This window comes from Rhipicephalus microplus, chromosome 7, assembly GCF_043290135.1.
Source record: "Rhipicephalus microplus isolate Deutch F79 chromosome 7, USDA_Rmic, whole genome shotgun sequence".
Lineage (NCBI taxonomy): Eukaryota > Metazoa > Arthropoda > Arachnida > Ixodida > Ixodidae > Rhipicephalus > Rhipicephalus microplus.
Window position 1 is genome coordinate 32676627 of NC_134706.1, and position 15308 is coordinate 32691934.

A 15308-nucleotide genomic window follows, 5' to 3' on the forward strand; every position below is an offset into this window, starting at 1 on the left:
ACTTCCCGCAGGAGGGCGTTCCGTGCATTAACGATGCGACGACACGGTCTTTTCTGCATCGCTCGATGATGTCTGCTGATTGCTCCGTGGGCCGTGCTCGTCTGCTCGTAAACAACGAGCAGGCGACACCGTAAAACCGTGTAGCTTAATATGGAGTCACTGGCTTCGCTATAACGAGCATTGAAGTTCAACGCATGGTAATCGTTCCCCAATCACAGCTCGTTATTGGGGCAGGCCCCATTTCTACACAGATCGTCTATTCGCGAGTCGAGTCGTACTGCCCTTCGGAAAGATATGCAAAACCAGGCGACGTGGCAGAATAGAGCTATACGCTATTTCGCGATGTACTTGAACAGCAGTCTTACATTCAGGGACGATGAGGAATTCGAAGTACGCAGTGACGGTTAAGAAATTGCGTCGTATGCTCTTTGGGCGTAGTAAAACAGACAGACGACATCGCGAAACTGAGTGATGCTAGTAGAGTGTGTGGGCGAGCAGACTCGTCAGGAAGTAACAGTTGTGTGTTTTGTTTGGTTTGTAGTGCAGCGGGCTTTAAAGCCTGGTAATATATTCTGTCACCAGATGTGGCCTAGCGCACACTTCAGCTCTTATGGGTTGCGGTGCGCTGTTTGTTTTTAGTTTAAGGCCAAGGTCGCGCACAAAGTCGGCGGCAGTTTTCTTTCAAGTTTGGCGCTGTTATCGGATACACCTCTATAGGTTCCGAGAAATGTACGCTAGATTAGGTAGTGCGCGTTTACATCCGCGCGGTTGTAAAAAACCACGCGTGGCTGAGCCTTTGCGCAATCTCTAACGATCTCTTCCTCCAATCGCCCTCTCGCGACCTATTTTGCAATCACCGTAGGGCCATTTCTTTTCTCCCTACGACAGACATGAGTACTCTCTGCAGCATGCTTATCTACGAGCGCAGGCTGTGTCACCTTACAGCCAGCCCATGTATTCATATTGCTCGAAAACAAATTTTTTTCTTCTGTCCGCAGATTGCAAATAAGGGTTCCGGATAACTGTTCTTTTCTTACTTTTTTTTTTTCGGGAACGGTTCTTTGTGGTCAAGCCGCAACTGTACAGTGTACCGAAAGTTTCTTCCGGGTGGAAGGGCGAAGACACTGAAGTAAGGATAACACTTTGAGTGGCTATGGATTGACCGCTGTCGACACCACTAGTATCTAACTTGCAGACAAAGAAATATTTTCTCGGTGCGACCAGTTGGAGATGGAGCTCCAGTAAATAAACCTGAACAACAACAACAACAACAGAAACCTGCACAGGTCGCTGCTTTCTGACGACGTACGGCACTGTGGTCTGGTGTAACTTAAAGACGGGGTCGTTCCTTTTCTTTCTTTTTTTTAGAAATTCTCTCTCGACGCAAAGGTGGTCCCGATAAACTCGTCCTTGGCATGCCAGTCTGTGTGTTCGAAATTCAGCCACGTCGGGGAAACTTCCGAGTGCGGTGTCTTTGTGGAAAAGAAAGACGGGCATGAGGAACACAGCGGAAACTGACACCTTAAAATATCGCCCTCTATACGGCTATAGCGCTGTTCCGACGTAACGGTCGTGATGTTTAACGGGCGTGCTTGGAAAAACAACGGCTTGCGCCTGCACCACTACCATAGGCGTGCGAAGGGTTTCCCTTCGGGGAGGGGAATGTGGGGGGGGGACATGTTTTTTTGCAGCGCCCCCTGCGACAAACATGTCAATATGTGGGGCTGTCTTTGCGCCCCCCCCCCGCCCCTAAATCACAGCGCCTCCTCTATATTATGTCAACGTACAAGGAAGACTTTGTACCCCTTTCTTAGGTGACTAGGGGAGGGGGCGGTTGTTCCCTCCTCCTCTATAGACCACGCCTATGTGCACTGTACCTGTCGCCACTATAGGCGCAACAGCATTGACTGAAATGAAAACGCAACCAAAGCCACCGGTAATACGATAGTGTGTCCAACGCCAGCTCGTGGAACACAACTGCGAACTAGGGATCAAGATAAGACGGACAAAGAACGTCACTGTGATGTCCTTCATTGTCTGTCTGCCAAGGAGAGCGGCGTCCTTGTTTGTCCTCTCGTGGTCCCACGTTTTCCGTTCTGTTGCACGAAGCTGTGTTAGCTACGCGCACACTATTTCGGTTGAACCCCATTTCGAACGTATCTGTTGACATGTTGTGCGTTCAGATCTTGCGCCAATCATTCGTGTGGCACAGTCGAGGCAACTGATTCAGAAACGAACTTCAACAGCGCACTAACAGTGCGTCTGCTTTGCCGAACACTAACAATGACACTGATTTAACTATCATATCTAAAATTGGCCCCCCAAACAGACAATTTATTCGTTGGTGTGCAAAAAGCTATAGGCTATTTATCTCTCTATTACAGCAAAAGCTGTTAAGAGATCACAACTCGGGTATCACGCAGCGCTTTAATTGTCCGCCGCCGCCGCCGGTGTCCGTAACCACATCGCGCGAAATTAGAAAGAAAACTAGTTCCTATGGCACAGTGGGACTCGAACTCCGGTACACTTGGGGCCAGCCTAGTATTCTACCACTGGGCCACTCCAGTGCTTGGCACTTGTTGACAAACTTGCCTTAGGCAGGCTTCATGCCGGGAAAGCAATCGCGTTAATATGACTTGTAAAGCGTTTTAAAACAGCGAACTTAGAACAACGAGTCGTCGCACAATTCTAATAGCGTAACGAGTGGGTCGTCCAATGCTCCAACCCATTACAAAAGCTTGTTCTTGCTGCCCTATTGACTGTGACACATACCCACATCAGCCATAATACCTCATCGTCATCAGCCACTGCATTAGCAATTGGCACGAAATTCCTTGCCAGTGTTTAGCGGATATACCACGCTTCTCAGAAGAATGACGCAAAATAGCATAGAGAATGCCGGCCTACTACCCCAAAAATTGTATTATCAATGCCCTAGTGGGTATCAAGCAAGTGTGTTTGCAGTAGTTACCCAATGGCCCCGCCGCGGTGGTCTAGTGGCTAAGGTACTCGGCGGCTGACCCGCAGGTCACGGGTTCAAATCCCGGCTGCGGCGGCTGCATTTCCGATGGAGGCGGAAATGTTGTAGGCCCGTGTGCTCAGATTTGGGTGCACGTTAAAGAACCGCAGGTGGTCGAAATTCCCGGAGCCCTCCACTACGGCGTCTCTCATAATCATATGGTGGTTTTGGGACGTCAAACCCCACATATCAATCATATCAATCAGTAGTTACCCATTGAGTGTTTCGAAAAGGCTCTGAAAGGCCACTCTTCTAGCTTACGCTGTGACTGTGCTGCGCCTTCCGCGCAGGCCTGGCGTTTCTATCTGTATGTATGTATGTATGTATGTATGTATGTATGTATGTATGTATGTATGTATGTATGTATGTATGTATGTATGTATGTATGTATGTATGTATGTATGTATGTATGTATGTATGTGTTGATCTGCGCCTCGGTTGTCTGTGTCCATGTGCCTATACGGGCTGGTCTGATTTTTGTCCGGTTTGTGTCTGTCTGGACAGGTCTATAGCCTGCGCCCGTCTGTGTATCTAACACCCCCTATCCCTGTTTCCATATATCTAGATCTATCCATCTATCGGTCGCACTTCCACAGGTGGCGGAAATGGTCAGGCGGTAAACTTTGACTGAATAGGAGTCTTAAGTACTATTTTCATCTATCTGTCAGTTCCTCTCTATCCATCTCACTTTATTAACCTTACTGGACCGACGCGATGAATGTGTGACCTCGTGCACACTGTATGCCATCAGATGGTTTGTCGACTGGGCGGGAGAACACAAATCGGGTCAGCCTGGTCCCGTTATCAACGTTCCAAGTATTACCGGCCCAATGAAAATTGTCTCGAACGTGGCTATTCATATGAGCGAACGACACTTCCACCGCGTAAAGGCCGGAACAAGAGCCGGAAATTCGGGTCTTGAGGCCTAGAAACCGGGTCTTATGGTCTAAAAGTCAGTGCGGTGCTTCGAACAGCCACAGCGACCAACCAGGGTCACGGCGTACAGCGTTCGGCCTTGACCACTCGAGGTCCACCGCACTCTAGAGAGGTTACAGCACGGTTACACGTAGGGTGTACCGCATAGAGCGTCTTGGATACACGCGACAAATCATCGTTCGGAGCACCATGAGCGCACTTCAGTGCGGGAGTGAATAGCAACAAAGTGGACACACGTTTTTGGGGCGTTGTGCGGGAGGACCCCAACTTCCAAACGTATTTCTCAAGGTCGTCCACGGCGTCCTTCTGCGAGGACCGCCCGGGATGGCCCCGATAAGGGGGCCTCCCCAGCGAATGCACCATTGCAATTCGAAATGGCGAGGCAGATCTGCGTCGACTTAGCAATAACCCGAACGTGATTGAGTGCCACACGATAGATCTTGTTCGCACTCCTAATCTCGAGACAGTTCCTGCGGAAATTGAAAAAAGAAAAAAAAATGAAACGTAACAAGATTGCTGGGCGAAAGGAAGGCGGCGCCCTGGGTGTCTTTCGGCCTCTGCATTCTCACATCCACTCGCTGACTCTGTTTTTTTTTACACGTGTATTATTTATCTTTAAAATCGTTTTCCCTGACATGGGCTTTCCGCATGCATAAAACAACCGGCCTTTCAATTTCGCGAACCTGACCCGCATGTAGACTTCCCTCCAGCCGCATTTTCGTACACCGCGGCGTTTTCTTTTCTTTTTTTTCATAATTCTTTCTTCCCAGACAATCCGATGGAAATGGCAAAACGTTTTCGCTTTTATGATTCCGATCCCCTCCGACTTGTATACACTCGGCTTGACTTGGGGCACCCCCGCGTTTGCTGATCGTTTCAAGTGCACGTCCGTACGTGACCTGTTCTCGCGGCCGGCGGATTTATGTGTTTTGCGAGTTCCGATTTACGCGAGTTTTACGCAGCTTTGGGTCGGCCTTGTTACCGATTCGGGGCGAGCGCAGCGCTCTCCTGCGGAGACCGGCAGCCGAGTCGATCCGGATTGTTCCCCAACTTACACGGTCGTCGCTGGAGCGATATTAATAATAGCTCCTCGCACCAAAACCGAAACGCGTCGATATTGAAACTCGTTTTGTGCGCGTACGTATACCTGCCGTCGACCGACCACCCGCCGATATTGTCCCACCGACAGCGAGCAACTCGGAATATTAGCCCTGAGTGAATATATCCACTGTTCCCCCAGGGCCCATATTTCTCTAACAGTATGCGCTTATAACACCGCCACTGGAGGCGAGAGACATTTGTTTGAGCGCCGTCTGGCGGACGTGTGCGGTAAAGATTACGCGCCTGCAGCACTCGGGCGGTCGACATGTGTTAGTGCCGTCTTGCTGCGCACGGCGTGATCACATCTACGTGGTTCTGAGAGCAGTAAAAAGTCTGCTTCAGATAAGTGCCAGTCTGGGCGGTGTCATCTGCTTTGCAACGCGCTCTGTTGAGACCACCATAGGGTTTCTCACAAAAAAATATCTGGAGGGAAATCTGGCGCCACCGGCTATGGGAATTTTTTTAAGGGGGCCTCGCTGGAGGAGCGCTGGGAAGGACGGTATATGTGTCTGCGAGGCTTCTGTTGGCTGGTGTTGAGAGAGGCTTTGGTTCAAAAGCGGATACGACCGTGTGCAAATAAAGCTTCTCTATAAAACAAAACTTTTTGTAAGCGTATCTCGTTTACGCGTATTATATTCTGAAATAAAAGTCCACTTACCTTCATGGCTCAACCAAACGGCGAAAGAAACAGACGGCATAAAATGGCAGAGGGAACGCTGGCTTTGTCGTCTGCTTGCCAAGTTTAGTGGCCTTTGGTTACCTTTTATGCTTCGTAAAATCGTACATCGACGCAGAAGTTTTGAGTGCTAAATAAAACACTTTTCTGTGCATTGGCGAAGTATAAATGGCTTTTTACGTCATATTTGCAAGCTTTTTCTCAACGCGTCAACATGGGAAAGAAAAAGGACATGGTAGACAGAAAGAGCGCTGACTAAACTGACATTATTTCACAGAGTGGCAAAATATATGCGTCGAAAAGAACGATACAGAGCAGGAAGATAAAACACAAGCGTATTCAATGCGTCAGTATCAAAACACGTATGACGGGTCATCGATTGACTTAAAGCCCAGCCCGGTAATCACATTCTAACTGTGATAAAGTAACATACGGGAAGTTTATGCCGTTATCACGTAGCAAGTGTTTTTTTTTTTTTTTCGCTTCAATAACATCGCGGCTAAGCTGATTCATATGTCTTGCCAATGTAGAGCACAAATCGAGGGGGGGGGGGGGATGCAACCACAGTGCTGGCAATGGATGCCAAGGTGCCCTTGTACCACATTGTGCACGTTATTTCGGTGGTCTCGAAGACGGCCATTTATGCACCTGCCGGTTCGGCCGACACAGGTGTTCCCACACGTTAGTGTAGCCAAGCAGACGACTTCCACTGCACATGGGACCTAGCGTAACCAGTGCGCAACAGATCAAGGGGCAGAGCTTGGGCGAGGTGTATTAATCCGCTTGCAATATCACTGCAATTTTTCTCCGGTGGTTTCGGGACATAAAGGCCCAACAGTTGTATTGCTTACTCCGTAATTGGCGTGTGTGGTTTGATTCCTATTGACCCAACGAAAAAGTCGGGGAAGAGTGAAATATTAACTTCAGTCTCGGTCGTTCTTCTGGAAAGTCCGCCCCATATACATAGCTCGCTTGAATGTATACGTCGGCCAGGTCTTTGGCATAAAAAAAAATTAACAAGACTTCGTGCACGAAATGCTCGACGATAAACCACGCGTTAAATTCTGGTATAAACATACTTAGCTCGCAATACAATAAACTTGGCACAAAGCTATTCATAGGTGTCGCAGTTATAGTAATTAAGCTTCCCATGCCTCGCCCGAATAAAACTGCCGTGCTATAATCTCAAATAAAGATCATTCATTCACTGCAAACAGAGGTTGGTCTGCGCACTGCACACGTTAAACACAGACAACTCGATAATATAGCAAACGGTTCTACAAAATGTTTACGAACCACTTATGAAGTTTCTTTGAAACAAAACATATCCACATATTGCACAGACTTTACGCGTAAGTGTGGAACTCAGTGCAAAGGCGTCATGTTTTTTCCAAGAACTTTGCACACAATGTATGAATCGTCTGACTCATTTGTATGGGAGTATATAATAGAGTGCTTGAGATTATTACTGACGAACATCTAGTGTGTTTACTAATGCAAACCTTTAGAATATCAAAACAACCGCTACATCCTTACCTTTTATGGGCATATTCACGCTGGAGCCTTGAGTCGAACAACCTAAGTAGCGTTATTCACCCGATTCGCGGGCGCGCTTCGCCGCGAATCTATGCTAGAATTCTCATCGGTCCATCGTTTCAAGCGAAGACCAAGTGCGCGGGTCTGCCTTTGGCATGTCGGTCGTTGTTTCGACATGAGACTTCTGCGTTTGCCTTTTCGAAACCCGGACAAAAACCAACTCACGCGCGCACTTTCCAAACGATCGGGAATCGCAAACAAGGGTTACGCCGCTCAGCTTGGCGCATTGCCTCGAGGAAAAGCAACAGCGGCGTTTCAACATTATTTTCTTATTTTGCACAAAGAAAACAGTCGGGGCAAAACCGCTGACTATCACGCAACTTTGCAACACGAACCACATGGCTTGATTGATTGATTTGTGGGGTTTAACGTCCTAAAACCACCATTTGATTATGAGAGACGCCGTAGTGGAGGGCTCCGGAAATTTAGACCACCTGGGGTTCTTTAACGTGCACCCAAATCTGAGTACACGGGCCTAGAACATTTCCGCCTCCATCGGAAATGCAGCCGCCGCAGCCGGGATTCGAGCCCGCAACCTGTGGGTCAGCAGCCGAGTACCTTAGCCACTAGACCACCGTGGCGGGGCAACCACATGGCTTGTTTCTTCGCTGTGAATATATAGAAGTTTGATGTTTATTAACAAGAAACAAATACAAATCGATTGCAAACACTGTATGGCCCCTTAGCCAAAGGCTGTAGTATTGGCTCCATTCACGAACATCTAATTAACAGTTGCGATCATAAATGATAAATGACGCTTATACAACACTCTTCTGGTACAAACAGTAGTATATGTGGGCGTCGGCAGGGGATGGATCGAAAAAGAGGCACTTGTCCCCCTCAAGCCTCACCAGCAATTGCCCCCCTCACCCAAGCTACAGCAGTGCTTTCCCCCTCCCTCAGCCGCGATGCAACACTGGTTAGCACCCCCCCCCCCTCCTCCCCAAGAAAAATTCCTGCCGAAGACTGTGCTAGTATAAGAAATTATGAAACAGATCATACGTTATAGCTGCGTGCCAGGGTTCTCTTACAACTAAGCACTGCAATTGAACACTGCTGAGACTTCGTAATGACTGCTAAGAAACAAAGGTTCAAGCAAAGTAAGAAGTTTAAGCTGCAAGTCGATCGAATCGAATGCGCTACTGGCTGCTTCTGCATCTCACTGCCCCAGCTTAAAGACAGCCATTTTGACAAGCGACACTCGCTGAAACCACACGACTGTGTTTCTATTGACAACAATTTACAACTGACTAAAAAAATATTACAAGTAACAGCAGTGGGCAGGTGCGAGTCTAACCAAAACGACGACGTTAAGAAGCGAATCACTTATGAGCCTAACTGTGGTTAATTGCACGCGACACTACCAGACACGGCCGATAGTCGTTATCAGTTCCTCCTCCGATTATCGCCACGTTACTGTTAGCTTGCTCTGTCACAGAATATCTCAATATCATAACTAGGCCGAAGTTCAGAGAAAGATGGAGGCTGGATAAGATGAAGAACCCTTGAACGCGGAATGCCACCAAAGCACACATTCAGACAAGTGGTTTGATCTTGAAAACCAAGTTACTGCTCTGAAGACCACGTGGTCTTGATCTTGAAGACCGAGTTACTGCTTTGAAGACCACGTGGCCTTGATCTTGAAGATCAAGTTACTGTTTTGAATACCACGTGGCCTTGATCTTGACCAAGTTACTGCTTTGAAGACCACGTGATATTGATCTTGAAGACAGAGTTACTGCTTTGAAGACCACGTGGTCTTAATCTTGAAGATCAAGTTACTGTTTTGAAGACCACGTGGCCTTGATCTTGACCAAGTTACTGCTTTGAAGACCACGTGTCCTTGATCTTGACCAAGTTACTGCTTTGAAGACCGCGTGGTCTTTATCTTGAAGTACTGCTGACTGGGAGAGTTGGTGCATGATAAAATGATATTGCAGAGCAGCTAAGTTTGAGGGTGAAGAAAAGATACTATGCAGTCAAGAAGGGGAAAAAATAGCAGCATATCCACGGAGTGAATGATGGAGAGTGGGTCGAAGCATCCGTCCGTTCATTCGTTCTTGCTTCCGTCCGTCCATGCGTGCGTCTGTGTAGCCGCCCGTGCGTCCATCCGCCCGTCCGTGCGTGCGTCTGTTAGTGCGTCCGCACGTCCATCTGTGCGCCCGTCCCTGCGTTCGTCCACGCATCCGCTCCTGCGTCCGTCCATGCATCTGTCTGTGTGTCCGTTCGTCTACTTATTCAACACTCCAAGTACCACCATCTCGCAGCCCCGCCGCGGTGGTCTAGTGGCTAAGGTACTCGGCTGCTGACCCGCAGGGCGCGGGTTCGAATCCCGGCTGCGGCGGCTGCATTTCCGATGGAGGCGGAAATGTTGTAGGCCCGTGTGCTCAGATTTGGGTGCACGTTAAAGAACCCCAGGTGGTCTAAATTTCCGGAGCCCTCCACTACGGCGTCTCTCATAATCATATAGTGGTTTTGGGACGTTAAACCCCACATATCAATCAATCACCATCTCGCATCTTTTCCTCATATAGAAGCACCGCCATCTAGCGGACATTCCAAGGACTGAACGAGAGGAGGCACACGCACACTTTCTTACGGCTTGCGCTTCGGGTCTACTTCCCACCTTTAACCACCTCGAGTTCGTGGTATATACTAGTTCACTGTATTCATGGCATTGCGGCACGCTCGCTAAACCTTTCTAAAACCAAGGAGATTACGCCCAGCGAGTATAACGTAGCAACCCTTTCTTGTCAGATAGTGCTCAATGTACATGCCAATTACTTCTAAGAATTCGGCTTTTAGTTAACGCGCACGCTGCAAATTTTTTTATTGTTCAACAACGCACAGAAGAAATCTCCCACCGGCACCACCTTGGAGGTCAAAATGTAAGACTGGTTACACACTACTACTACTACTAAACAGACGACAGTGTGAGCGCTCACACTGCCGTCTGTTTTTCCTTTTCTTGACTGCATAGTATCTTTCCTTCACGCTCAAACTGAGCGGCGCTAAAGCAATATCATTCGATCTTAAAGGCCAACTTACTGCTTTGAGGACCACGTGTCCAAGCGCCAGTTCCCTGCGACGCCACTTGTTCGAAAGTTCTTCGAAATCTGAAGATGCGTGCATGTGACGAGGCCCAGACAAGCTCGCTCCTCGCAAGTCCAATACCAACACAGGCGCCGAAAACATCGCCGCCGACAAAAGCTGTAGCTCTTACGGGCTAAGGTTGAAGACTTGGCGTGTAAGTATAGCATCGCTGTAGATTGTATGTCACGGCGAATCAACAAGAAAGACAGCAAGGAGGACAGAAAAAGACAGACCACAACACAGTGCTACGTTTGTTGTGTCTTTCTTGTGAACCGTTGATTCGTTGCTCATTCCAGTCTACAGTGACGTATACCTGCGCTTCTTCGCAGACAAAATAAAAAAGCGACAGTAAAGCGTTGAAAAAAAAAAAAAACACACACCTTCACTACACTTAACGATTACGTAAGAGCGGTTCAGCGATAAACGGAGCGAGAGAGAGGTGATTGTGGCAAACTACTGCTTCTTAACGAATGAATAAAGCAGTGCGCGCTAACTTCTGCTACTTCTGCTGCACTGCGCCTCGCCGCGGGAGAGAGAATAACTTCCGAGGCGTCCAGCAAACGGCGGCGCCGAGTCGCGAGAGAGGGGAGCGTCGATAAGCCGAAACGTCGCGACATTTACGACCTGGCGGGTGGCGGCTCCGCAAGAAATACCACCGAGGCGGCGGTCCGGTCCGCGTTCCATTGCCAAGTCAGTCGAACTGCGCAAGGCCTAGAGTTAGCACTTAACAACCGAGAAGGAGGAACAGAAGGACGCCCTGTTACGGTTGCGGATTAGAATTTCGTGGACGCTCAAGTTGCTGTATGGCCTTACGGGAACGCCCGGAGTGTTCCGTCTCTATTTCAGCATGCGGTTCTATTTGTACGCATATTGCGTTCGCGTGTACGTTTGTGTTCGGTGTAAAAGTAAGAGCGCTCGTCATGGACACACTAAAGTTACCTACGCGCTGGACTCTGAGCATTCCTTGTGTTGTTCTTATTTCTGTTCCACAACTACGTAATATTTCCTTGCTCACCTGAATAATTTCGATGCTTGTCCCCCCTCCCCCCGAAAATATAGTACAAGGTGTACCTTATTTGCAGAAAAAAAAAAGCGGAGCATTGAAAGATGCAACGCACGCGGAGGTTTGCAATGGCAAATAAAACACAAACTTACGCGAAATCTTACGCAGCTAGTAACGATGCGATCGCGGCTGTTCAAGCCACAGAGTTTCATAATAATACGAGTACGTTACAATCGGGAAATTATGCACTAGGCTCTACGAAAGCCGCAATGCATCGCACTGCAGCCAGCATGGGAACAATGGGGTATATAGTGCACGGATTACGCCTGCTCTTTTTAACTCCGTGTGGCTTTTGGACTCGAAAATTGTAACACTGAATACATTTAGGGGGGGGGGGGGGGTCATTCACAGTGCAAGGTGACGTTTTTGCTTTCACCTGTGAGGACAATTTGCTCTCGTGCTAAATAACAATATTGCACAAAAAAGACATGTTTCTAAGGAAAAAAAGGAAAATACACACTGCAACTTCACAGTGGTGGGGGGGGGGGATGGTTAGAAAAAGGGGGTAACGATTTAGAGCACAAGGTACTCTACTATGGGAGAGCTTAAAACCGTCCCGATGCCATTTTCTCTTTAGGGGCGAAGCTCCTTAGAGCGGCGGTACAAGTTCTAGCCCACCTCCTCAGTAGGGGAGGAAAAGGGGGGGGGGGGGGTTAGAAAAAGGGGGTAACGATTTAGAGCACAGAGTACTCTACTATGGGAGAGCTTAAAGCCGTCCCGAGCTAAAAGCACTCTTGAAGACTTCCCGTTTCGTTCACCGATGTGCCTGAATAGCATAGGTGGGCAAGGAGAGCATTAAAAAATAGCCCGACGATTTCCAGCACTTTCCTTCCATCATTTGGCAAAATTTATTCAAATAAATGTTCTTTTGGGCTACATAAAAACTACAAAGAGATTGCTTCGAACACCACGCACCTTGTTTTTATCTGAAAAACTGATAATAGACTTTCCTTACCCATGAAAAAATGTGCTCACATCCTTTCAGTTTCAACGTTACAAGCTGGTAAATGAGGTGACCGGAAGTTTTTTTGGGGGGCACAGCGCTTTCAAGCTTGAAACCGTCTATACATGGCTCACTTTGATATGTCTTGAGTGTTTGCATTTCTATCTCTCGCTCTTTATGCCTGCAGGTAAATCTCGACCATAACGTCTCTGCTGTGGAACTCCTGTAGCTCGTATACGTGCCACAGAAATTAGACGAATCCCGCCACTAACCACACTGGTTCGCTATGTTAAGGACAACGGAACGCAAGGGCGGGGAACACCGATGATGGTCCTCGCGTAGCAACGAGTGCTTGGGGCGGTGATTGATGCACCCTCCGGTTCACGGTGACATTCATTTTATACGACACACGGCAGGCTTCGACCATATAACAGCTGTGTTGTAAAAAACGTTCAGTCGTCCCGTTTTAACATCTCGAACCTTTTAGCCTCGCGAACTATAAATCAACTCACGATGTTCCCAATAAGCCATTCTTTTTTTCCGAAACAACAAGCCAAAGTACAAGAAGTACATGTGGTGTACGTTTCAAGCCTCAAGCACGAAGACTAGACAAATCCTCGTACTACTCATCATTCCCATGGGCCAAAGTTGCCTCTAGTAGACGTTGAAATCGAATTGCAGACAGGTAGAGAGGTTGTAAGGATCTATTGCTGAAACAGAAGTCGGAACGATGTAATTTTCGCTTCACATAAATTAAAATGTTTAGAGTAAGTTACTACTAGCAGAGAGCCTAACGTAGTTTACCCCCGTTTTGATTCATTGGCGTTAGGTGTGTCAGTGTGGGCAGAAAAGAATGTGACACTTGTGAAGGCTATTCCGTGTTTGTTCGCATTTTACTGGCGGTGATTGCTCAACTAGAAAAAGATCTGGGTGAGCAGGGATCTTCTCCCTGCTGTGAGAGTCGTCAGTCTGATTTATGACAATGGTGATAGCTAATGTTAGCTATTCTTGGCTGCGGTTGTTCATTGTTCACTACTGATGGCCACCACAGCTATACAAGGTGATTCAATATTATTAGAAATTAATCGCTGCGCTAACGCCTTTCCAACACTATTGCCGCCATTTGTTTCCACGCCTTACGGAGTGGGAAGAGAGAAATGGCCGGCGTTCGGACCACAACTCTTTAGCCCCTGCGACAGGTGTGCCTCGGACCACCAAGAAAGAAACGCGCGACGGTCATTTCACGGTCCGGTGCATGTCCACCCAAAGTTTAGTGACCATCGCGAGTAGCAGACGACGTCTTCCTTTCAAATCGTCTGCAAGTACCAGACGGTTTCTTTTTTTTTTTTCTTGTTTTTCTCCAGACAGTAATCGTCTGCTTTGTGACAGCCACCGCGAAATAGCCACCCGCCCGCCCACCACTTTGTCTGCCTTCCAATCATTTATGTATTCACCCAAGCTCCATATTTCTTTCTTTTTTGCCTAGTTACGTCATTTTTGCCCGTAACAGCGGAAATCATGGAGTGACAAGTGTGCGCGCACCCTCCCCTTCCCCCCCCCCCCTTACGGCCTGTCGCGATGTCACTGGCCCCTTACTCTTCTTGCATAGTATGCACCCATCAACGTACAGACTTAATTAAATGTTTCTTGACGGATCAAGCCAAGGACACAATAAAGACAGAAGTAGACGGGAACTCCGTATGGTGTAGAGTCCGAACGACTACGCACGTCTGCTGCCACGTGAGGCAGTGAAGCGTGCCACTTGATGCGCAGGAGCAGACGAGGGCGGCTATACCGTCCGTCTGTCAAGCTACTCAGAGACAGACGGTTCTATGCCGCCGCATCGCGCCAATCGGAGGAGACCTTTTAATAACAGCTTTCGCGATGCCAGCTGCGAAAGACTTGGAGCCCGAAAAAAGACACTGAAATGGGTTCTTCGCGTGGAACGGAAACTGAAAGCGAAGAAATTGAATCGCTCGAGTCGCCATTTTTGTTTTTTGTTTCTCCCGTCGTCGCCCTTCCGTTGTACACGCCTGGCTTACAGTCTCTACAAGCTCGCTTTTCGAATGTCTATTGTTCTTCAACGGATTTCCTGTCGTCTGCCGCCACCTTACTCCCTTAACGCGTATTTTTCGTCCGTCGACGTAACGTCACCGGTAGCCGTTGAGCCGTAGAGGTCGCTCACCTTCACGGAATGCTTGAAAGTGGGGGTATGATCGGGCGTTCCGAGAATCGCGACACCTCTTTCATCTGCCCAGTCCAGAAGGAGGGCGTCACAGTCACTTTCTCGGTCTCCCGCTTTCGGAACTACCAGAGTTCCGGTCAAGAGTCTGGTCAACTAAACGACTCGCTTGTTGGTCGGTCTGTGGGGTTTTAACGTCCCAAAGCGATTCAGGCTATATCACAGATGCCATAATGTGAAACTCTGCATAATTTTGACCACCTGGTTCTCTTGGTCGTTCCTGAATATCGCGCAGTACAATGGAACCTCAAGCATGTTGCCTCTGTTTAAATGCAACTGTCACGGCCGGGATCGGAACCGCGTCTTTAAGGTCAGCAGCCCAGCACCGTAACCACTCAGCCACCGCGGCGGAACGATACACTCGTTTGGTACCGCGTTCCATTCCCTGAGCTTAACACTGGACAACGATGGCGCATCAAGTCACACATTTCACTTCGCGGGGAGTCGAGTCCTCAAACATACTACGCATAGACGCACGACATTCTGCCATGAGACTGCAAGGACACTCCAGACGAAGCATTCAAGCCGTCGGCGGCACCATTGTCGTGCTGCCCCGTGTTTCCATAAGTGGCTCTTGGCTGTTCAAATGACGAAGCGAAGTTGCCAGACTTTCGGCGTTGTTATTCGGGGTCTCCAACG

General features: G+C 48.4%; 1 protein-coding gene and 1 long non-coding RNA gene across 2 annotated transcripts in view; one reads left to right on the forward strand and one right to left on the reverse strand.

Annotated features, from left to right (window-relative positions):
• LOC142767394 (uncharacterized) overlaps positions 1 to 7403 on the reverse strand; it is a 202801-nt gene extending 195398 nt beyond the window's left edge. The window contains exon 1 of the long non-coding RNA XR_012884850.1: positions 7269 to 7403. This is a non-coding gene — a long non-coding RNA (uncharacterized LOC142767394). The remainder of the gene's footprint in view (positions 1 to 7268) is intronic.
• LOC119179546 (uncharacterized) overlaps positions 1 to 15308 on the forward strand; it is a 101785-nt gene that overhangs the window by 38340 nt on the left and 48137 nt on the right. The window lies entirely within an intron of this gene.